This window comes from Salmo salar, chromosome ssa28 (genome assembly GCF_905237065.1).
Source record: "Salmo salar chromosome ssa28, Ssal_v3.1, whole genome shotgun sequence".
NCBI classification, from domain to species: Eukaryota; Metazoa; Chordata; class Actinopteri; order Salmoniformes; family Salmonidae; genus Salmo; species Salmo salar.
Window position 1 is genome coordinate 32,587,978 of NC_059469.1, and position 9,828 is coordinate 32,597,805.

Sequence of the window (9,828 nt, forward strand, 5' to 3'; positions counted from 1 at the left end):
CTTAAGCCATTTTGCCACAACTTTGGAAGTATGCTTGGGGTCATTGTCCATTTGGAAGATCCATTTGCGACCAAGCTTTAACTTTCTGACTGATGTTTGAAATTTTGCTACAATATAGCCACAATTTTCCTTCCTCATCAAGCCATCTATTTTGTGAAGTGTACCAGTCCCTCTGCACCAAAGCAACCCCCACAACATGATGCTGCCACCCCCTTGCTTCACAGTTGGGATGATATTCTTTGGCTTGCAAGCCTCCCCCTTTGTCCTCCTAACATGACAATGGTCATTGTGGCCAAACAGTTCTATTTTTGTTTCATCAAACCAGAGGACATTTCTCAACAACAACAAAAAATATCTTTGTCCCCATGTGCAGTTGTCAACTGTAGTCTGTCTTTTTATGGGGGTTTTGGGGCAGTGGGTTCTTCCTTGCTGAGCGGGCTTTCAGGTTTTGTCGATATAGTACTCGTTTTACTGTGGATATAGATGCTTATGTACCTGTTTCCTTCAGCATCTTCAGAAGGTCCTTTGCTGTTCTGGTATTGATTTGCACTTTTCGCACCAAAGTACGTTAATCTCTAGGAGACAGAACGCGTCTCCTTCCTGAGCGGTGTGATGGCTGCGTGGTCCCATGGTGATTATACTTGCGTACTATTGTTTGTAAAGATGAACGTGGTCCCTTCAGGCGTTTGGAAATTGCTCCCAAGGATGAAATAGACTTGTGGAGGTCTACAATTTGTTTTCTGAGGTCTTGGATGATTTATTTTGATATTCCATGATGTAAAACAGAGGCACTGAATTTGAAGGTAGGCCTTGAAATAAATCCACAGGTACACCTCCAATTTGACTCAAATGATGTCAATTACCCTGGAATCATCATTTGGCATAAGCAGGATTTAGCACTGAATGAAATGAAAAAAGGTACTAATCACATTTGGCTAAAACTTAACAAAAGTACAATCTATTGTGACAATGATTTATTCATATGTGCAGCTTATGCTCCTCCAGATTCATCATATTTTGATCTGTTTTTTGACATTCTCCATACAGAAATCATTCCATTTCAGGCAGAGGGTAAAGTGCTTCTTTGTGGAGATTTCAATGCGAGAACAGGTTCTGGGCTGGACTACACTGATGCGGGAGGTAACCACCACATATTTGGACACCCCTCGTTGTACAGTAGCCCTACTATAAATAATAGAAACAGTCCTTACCAAATACTGAACAAAAATGGGAAGGAGTTAGTGCATCTCTGTCGAGCCTTAGGCCTGTACATGCTTAATGGTAGAATCAGAGGGGACTCTTTACGTCAGTTTACTTACTGCTCAGCTCTTAGGACAAGTGTAGTCGATTATGCCATCACTGACATTGACCCCTCCTCCATTAGTGCATTCACTATCAGACCACAGACACCGTTGTCAGATCAACTTATTTCTGAAGAAATTAACCGCCAATATTCATTAAAAAAAACAGCCCAATAAACTCTACAACATAAAGCAATCGTGCAGAGAGATTCATTGAAACATTGAACTCAAATGAAATGATAAACTCTGTACACTTCTTCAATAACTCACAATACCAAAACAAAAGGTGTCAATTCGGGCTGCTCAAAACATCAATTGTGTATTCCAAAAAGCAGCATTGAAAGCAAATTTGAGAAAACCAAAGAAATGCAACATCAGAAACAAAATGGTTTGATAATGAATGGAAAACAATTAGAGAACACCTAAGACAAATGTCAAATGCAAAACAACCCAGAGCTACGCTATGAATACTTTGAAACAGTATAAACACACACTGAAATGCAAGAAACTGAATTATACCAACAAGACACTTGATGAAATTGAAAACGCAATTGACCAAAATCGGTTCTTGTCACAGCGGTCGATGAATGGAGACCAAGACGCAGCGTGGATAGTGCTCATTTTCAATAATTTTAATTAAGACACTTTACAAAATAACAAAAACGACCAACACAGTCCCGTCAGGTACTTAGACTAGAACGGGAAACAACTACCCACAACCCCAAAGGAAAAACAGGCTGCCTAAGTATGGCTTCCAATCAGAGACAACGAAAGACACCTGCCTCTGATTGGAAACCATACCCGGCCGAACATGAAAACCAACACACAAATATACAACTAGAACAAACCCACATAGAAACAGAAAACCCAAAATACATACAAAACAACCCCCCTGCCACGCACTGACTATACTACTATGGCAAATGACCTCTTTCACTGGTCAGGACGTGACAGTTCTGGGACATGTGGAACAATTTAAGCATGACAAAGCCACTAGAATTAGCCATACAAGATAAAGGAATTTGGAAAGCTTATTTTGATAATCTATACAAAACATCCCACAAAAAAATGTATAAATTCTAGAAAAGTTGAACATCCTTGAATCAGTCATTAAAAACAACTAAAATCCATTAGATTACCCAATAACCCAACAAGAACTAAATGAAAAGCTCAAATCTATTAAATCATAGAAGGCTTGTGGTCTAGATAACATCAAAAATGAAATGCTGAAAAACAGCACACCTGAGTTGCAAAATGCTGTACTTAAATTGTTCAACATGGTTTTAACTTCTGGCTGCTTCCCTGATGTCTGGAACCAGTGGCTCATCTCCCCTATCCACAAAAGTGGAGACAAATCAGACCCCAATAATTACAGGGGATTTTTCATAAACAGTTACTTGGGAAAGGTTTTCTGTAGCATTTTGAATTCAAGAATTCAAACCTTCAAGAAAAAAATGTAATAAGTAAATGTCAAATTGACTTTCTCCCCAACCATCACACTGCTGACCATATATACACCTTACACACAATATTTAAAAAACACGTCCACCAAAAAAACAGAGGGCCAAATCTTTGCTTGCTTTATTGACTTTAAAGAAGCATTTGTTTCTGTTTGGCACTAAGGGCTATTCTACAAAATTCTCCAAAGTGGGCATGGTGGTAAGGTGTATGACTTAATAAAATGTATGTACACAGAAAACAAGTGTGCAATAAAAACCAAAGAACAGAATTGCTTTCACAACGTCGAGGTGTGAGACAAGGCTGCAGTTTGAGTCCAAATCTTTTCAACATTTATATCAATGAATTAGCAGACGTTGGACGATTCTCCAGCCCCAAGACTCACACTATATTTGACATATACCTGCTATATGCTGATGACTTGGTACTTCTATCACCAACCAAAGGTCTTCAACAGAACCTTAATATTCTAGAGCAATATTGTCATAATTGGACCCTGGCAGTAAATATACATATATATACTGCCAGGGTCCAATTATTTATATATATATATATATATATATATATATATATATATTATTTTTTTTTAAATCATGATTTTCCAGAACAAACCCAGATGTCAGAAACACAAATATAAATTCACTCTGAACAACACCATAATTGAATACACAAAAAATGACACATACCTTGGTCTGACCATATCTGCATCGGGAAACTTTAATATGGTAGTGAATGCAGTCAAAGAAAAAGCCCGCAGAGCATTGTATGCAATAAAAATGAAATGATTCAATATTAACATCCCAATTAGAATTTTGACAAATATTTGACAGTGTAATACTACCAATAGCTCTTTACGAAGTGAGGTTTGGGGGCCACTCAATAAACTGGACTTTAAAATGTGTGACAAACATCCAATTGAAGCCCTACATGCAGAATTCTGTTGGAAAATTCTACATGTCCAGAGAAATACACCAACTAATGCATGTAGGGCAGAATTGAGCTGCTTTCCAGTGGTAATTGGCTACATCTAAATTCAAGTCCAGATTCAAGTCTTCAGTTTAAAGCACTTCAAACCCGAGAGCTGAGCCCAGAAACGAGCCCTCTCAGTCAGCTGGTGTTGGACCTCACCAACCAAGCTGACACCAGCACTGCTTAAAAAGAAATAATTCCAATAAACAAAATCATGAACCAATCAAAGGACTCATATTTACAACATTGGAAAATTGAAACAAAATCCCAAAGCCAATTAAATTGCTCTCTGACCATAAACAGGGAATATGAATTTGGCTGGTTATCTCTACTCTGTCAGAGGTACGAAGCAGAGACAGATCCTTACCAAGTACAGGCTGAGTGACCACCAATTGGCAATAGAAACCGGCAGACATGAAAAGACATGGCTACCCAAAGAGGAGCGTGTATGTGGTCACTGCACGACAGGGGAGGTAGAAACAGAGATGCACTTTTTCCTCTACTGTGATAAATATTCCTCACCAAGAAATTCATTATTCACAGAAATGACTACATTTATTCAAAATTTCAACTTATTAAACCCAGAGGAAAAACTAAAAATACTCATGGGCGAAGGAGCAATGGCTCCTCTTGCAGCCAAATATGTATTTGTCTGCCATAGCCTGAGAGACACTGAATAATAACATCTGCATAGTAAATAATACTAAATAGTCATTACTATTATTGTTATTGCTATTATTGTTATTCAGATTATTGTTATCACTATTATTGTTGTTTATTATTCCAAATAGTGGTATGGGTAGTAGGGTGATGGTAATGATAGCAGTTTAATGATGGTGGTGGTGGAAGTAGTAGTAGTAATGATGATGGTAGATGTAGAACTGATGTAAAGGTGAAGATGACAGTTAGTTAGTTATAGTTTCATTTTCCATGTTTAGCTTTTTATATTTATTACATTTCTACTATATTGTGTGAAAGTGAGAGAGTAAATGACTCCTCTCTCCATCCCACCTCTTCCGTGCCCCGCAGTCATCTGATGTGTATGATCAGTAATTGGGTAAATAAAGGACAGGACGTCACAATATATTATACAACTAGTCCCCACCATCCTCCAATATATTATACAACTGGTCCCCCCACCATCCTCCAATATATTATACTACTGGTCCCCACCATCCTCCAATATATTATACAACTGGTCCCCCCACCATACTCCAATATATTATACAACTGGTCCCCACCATCCTCCAATATATTATACAACTGGTCCCCCACCCATCCTCCAATATATTATACAACTGGTCCCCCACCATCCTCCAATATATTATACAACTGGTCCCCCACCATCCTCCAATATATTATACAACTGGTCCCCCCCACCATCCTCCAATATATTATACAACTGGTCCCCCCACCATCCTCCAATATATTATACAACTGGTCCCCCCACCATCCTCCAATATATTATACAACTGGTCCCCCCACCATCCTCCAATATATTATACAACTGGTCCCCCACCATCCTCCAATATATTATACAACTGGTCCCCCACCATCCTCCAATATATTATACAACTGGTCCCCCCACCATCCTCCAATATATTATACAACTGGTCCCCCCACCATCCTCCAATATATTATACAACTGGTCCCCCCACCATCCTCCAATATATTATACAACTGGTCCCCCACCATCCTCCAATATATTATACAACTGGTCCCCCCCACCATCCTCCAATATATTATACAACTGGTCCCCCAGCATCCTCCAATATATTATACAACTGTTCCCCCCAACATCCTCCAATATATTATACAACTGTTCCCCCCCAACATCCTCCAATATATTATACAACTGGTCCCCCCACCATCCTCCAATATATTATACAACTGGTCCCCCCACCATCCTCCAATATATTATACAACTGGTCCCCCACCATCCTCCAATATATTATACAACTGGTCCCCCCACCATCCTCCAATATATTATACAACTGGTCCCCCCACCATCCTCCAATATATTATACAACTGGTCCCCCCCACCATCCTCCAATATATTATACAACTGGTCCCCCCCACCATCCTCCAATATATTATACAACTGGTCCCCCCACCATCCTCCAATATATTATACAACTGGTCCCCCCACCATCCTCCAATATAATATACAGCTGGTCCCCCACCATCCTCCAATATATTATACAACTGGTCCCCCACCATCCTCCAATATATTATACAACTGTTCCCCCACCATCCTCCAATATAATATACAACTGTTCCCCCCACCATCCTCCAATATATTATACAACTGGTCCCCCCCACCATCCTCCAATATATTATACAACTGGTCCCCCCACCATCCTCCAATATATTATACAACTGGTCCCCCCACCATCCTCCAATATATTATACAACTGGTCCCCCCCACCATCCTCCAATATATTATACAACTGGTCCCCCACCATCCTCCAATATATTATACAACTGGTCCCCCCACCATCCTCCAATATATTATACAACTGGTCCCCCCCACCATCCTCCAATATATTATACAACTGGTCCCCCCCACCATCCTCCAATATATTATACAACTGGTCCCCCCACCATCCTCCAATATATTATACAGCTGGTCCCCCACCATCCTCCAATATATTATACAACTGGTCCCCCACCATCCTCCAATATATTATACTACTGGTCCCCCCACCATCCTCTTTACGCTTTGTTTTACTATTGACAGTTACAGCTGATTTCGGGATTGTATATCGATTTGCTCTCCTTAAACATAAGTCATCTGATACATTTTTTTCAGTCTTTGAATTGTTTAATCAATTCAAATTGAATAAATCAAACAGTCTCTGAATTATCCTAGTGATCATGGGTTCCCGAGTGGCGCAGCTGTCTAAGGAATTGCATCTCAGTGCTAGATCCGTCACTGCAGACCCTGGTTCGATTTCAGGCTGTATCACAACCGGCTGTGATTGGGACTCACATAGGGCGGTGCACAATTGGCCCAGCGTCGTCCGGGTTAAGGTTTGGCCGGGGTAGGGCGGGGTTGTTCTTAACTGACTTGCCTAGTAAATCAAAAACATGCGCGCTCATTTTCCCAGGCTAAACAAGCTGGCTAGCTGATCTATGCTAGTTTGGCAAAACGAATTTGCTAGTTATACAACCATGTAACTAAGACATTCACTGGAAAGAAACTTGAAAATCATGTTTTGTTTTGTTAAATAGTCATGACTGGTTTGAGATATCTGTCGTAAGATGACTGTAGCGAAGGATATGTTGAGATCAGCAAACCACTCGCCCACACAATGTCATACACGCTACGCTGTCTGCCATCTGCCCAGTACAGTTGAAAACGGGATTCGTCCGTGAAGATCACACTTCTCCAGCGTGCCAGTGGCCATCGAAGGTGAGCATTTGCCCACTGAAGTCAGTTACGACACCAAACTACAGTCAGGTCAAGACCCTGGTGAGGATGACGAGCACGCAGATGAACATCCCTGAGACGGTTTCTGACAATTTGTACAGAGATTCTTTGGTTTCATTAGCTGTCCGGGTGGCTGGTCTCAGACGATCCCGCAGGTGAAGAAGCCGGATGTGGAGGTCCTGGGCTGGTGTGGTTACACGTGGTCTGCGGTTGTGAGGCCAGTTGGGCGTACTGCCAAATTCACTAAAACTACATTGGAGGCGGCTTATGTGTTGTGTGACAAAACTGCACATTTTAGAGGGGCCTGTTATTGACCCAAGTACAAGGTGCACCTGTGTAATGATCATGCTGTTTAATCAGCTCCTTGATATGCCACACCTGTCAGGTGGATGGACTATTTTGGCAAAGGAGAAATGCTCACTAACAGGGATGTAAAAATATAAAAATGTATATTTTTAAATGTGTGAATTTAACATTTCTGGGATAATTTATTGCAGCTCATGAAACATGAGACCAACACTTTACATGTTGCATTTGTATTTTTGTTCAGTATACGTTTGCAATTAGCTGACCCAAACAGCCACAACATTCTCAGTAACTGTTACAGAAACATTTTTACTTGCTATGATAGTGATATGTGTTGTTTATCTACCTTAGTTGAATGCACTGACTGTAAATCACTCTGGATAAGAGTGTCTGCTAAATTACCAAAATGTACATGTATATGTGAAAATGAACATCCCAAAAGTAACTGCAAAGTACAGTGGGTATTATTATTGGCCTGTTTCGGAATCATGACTAGATGGGATACAGTTTGGACATGGTTCGTCAGGACTTCAAACAGCCGAAGCTAAGTAACATTAACATGATGCCTTCTAATTGCAGTCGTTGTACTTATAATATACAGGAGAACGATCGCCTTACGGCAAGGATAGCTGTGCTGCAAGCCCAGCTTCAGACGCGATCGTTAGGCAAGGGCAATTTCAGTGTAGGAAAGGATGAAACAGCGTCTGTGCCACCAGTAAGTACAGATAGTAACGTTAGTATAAACCCCCTCGCACGGTCCCCGCAGCCGGACATCTTTCTCATGGCTTCTGGAGGGAAACGCTGTAGGAATGCTCAACCGGTGTCGCTTATTCAGCCGACAGAAACTTTCAACCGGTTCTCCCCATTAAGCGAGTCGGAGTCGGAGGCCGAGACTTCTCTGGTCTCTACTCCTCCCGTTGTGGGGTCTGAGACGCCGACGGCTCCCACCATTAGCTCTGACAAATTGAAAACCCTAGTCATTGGCGACTCCATTACCCGCAGTATTAGACTTAAAACTAATCATCCAGCGATCATACACTGTTTACCAGGGGGCAGGGCTACCGACGTTAAGGCTAATCTAAAGACGGTGCTGGCTAAAGCTAAAACTGGCGAGTGTAGAGAGTATAGAGATATTGTTATCCACGTCGGCACCAACGATGTTAGGATGAAACAGTCAGAGGTCACCAAGCGCAACATAGCTTCAGCGTGTAAATCAGCTAGAAAGATGTGTCGGCATCGATTAATTGTCTCTGGCCCCCTCCCAGTTAGGGGGAGTGATGAGCTCTACAGCAGAGTCTCACAACTCAATCGCTGGTTGAAAACTGTTTTCTGCCCCTCCCAAAAGATAGAATTTGTAGATAATTGGCCCTCTTTCTGGGACTCACCCACAAACAGGACCAAGCCTGGCCTGTTGAGGAGTGACGGACTCCATCCTAGCTGGAGGGGTGCTCTCATCTTATCTACGAACATAGACAGGGCTCTAACTCCTCTAGCTCCACAATGAAATAGGGTGCAGGCCAGGCAGCAGGCCTGTTAGCCAGCCTGCCAGCTTAGTGGAGTCTGCCACTAGCACAGTCAGCGTAGTCAGCTCAGCTTTCCCCATTGAGACCGTGTCTGTGCCTCGATCTAGGTTGGGCAAAATTAAAAATGGCGGTGTTCGCTTTAGCAATCTCACTAGTATAAAGACCTCCTCCATTCCTGCCATTATTGAAAGAGATTGTGATACTTCACATCTCAAAATTGGGTTACTTAATGTTAGATCTCTCACTTCCAAGGCAGTTATAGTCAATGAACTAATCACTGATAATAATCTTGATGTGATTGGCCTGACTGAAACATGGCTTAAGCCTGATGAATTTACTGTGTTAAATGAGGCCTCACCCCCTGGTTACATTAGTGACCATACCCCCCGTGCATCCGGCAAAGGCGGAGGTGTTGCTAACATTTACGATAGCAAATTTCAATTTACAAAAAAAAAACAACAATGACGTTTTCGTCTTTTGAGCTTCTAGTCATGAAATCTATGCAGCCTACTCACTCACTTTTTATAGCTACTGTTTATAGGCCTCCTGGGCCATATGCAGTGTTCCTCACTGAGTTCCCTGAATTCCTATCGGATCTTGTAGTCATAGCAGATAATATTCTAATTTTTGGTGACTTTAACATTCACATGGAAAAGTCCACAGACCCACTCCAAAAGGCTTTCGGAGCCATCATCGACTCAGTGGGTTTTGTCCAACATGTCTCTGGACCTACTCACTGCCACAGTCATACTCTGGACCTAGTTTTGTCCCATGGAATAAATGTTGTGGATCTAAATGTTTTTCCTCATAATCCTGGACTATCGGACCACCATTTTAT

General features: G+C 41.5%; 1 long non-coding RNA gene across 1 annotated transcript; it reads left to right on the top strand.

The window, feature by feature from the left end:
- Positions 1 to 876: 876 nt before the first annotated feature.
- On the top strand, positions 877 to 8,106 carry LOC123731471 (uncharacterized). Its single transcript, XR_006762615.1, has 3 exons — positions 877 to 918; positions 1,048 to 1,140; positions 8,069 to 8,106. It is a non-coding gene; the product is annotated as an uncharacterized lncRNA (long non-coding RNA).
- Positions 8,107 to 9,828: the final 1,722 nt, after the last annotated feature.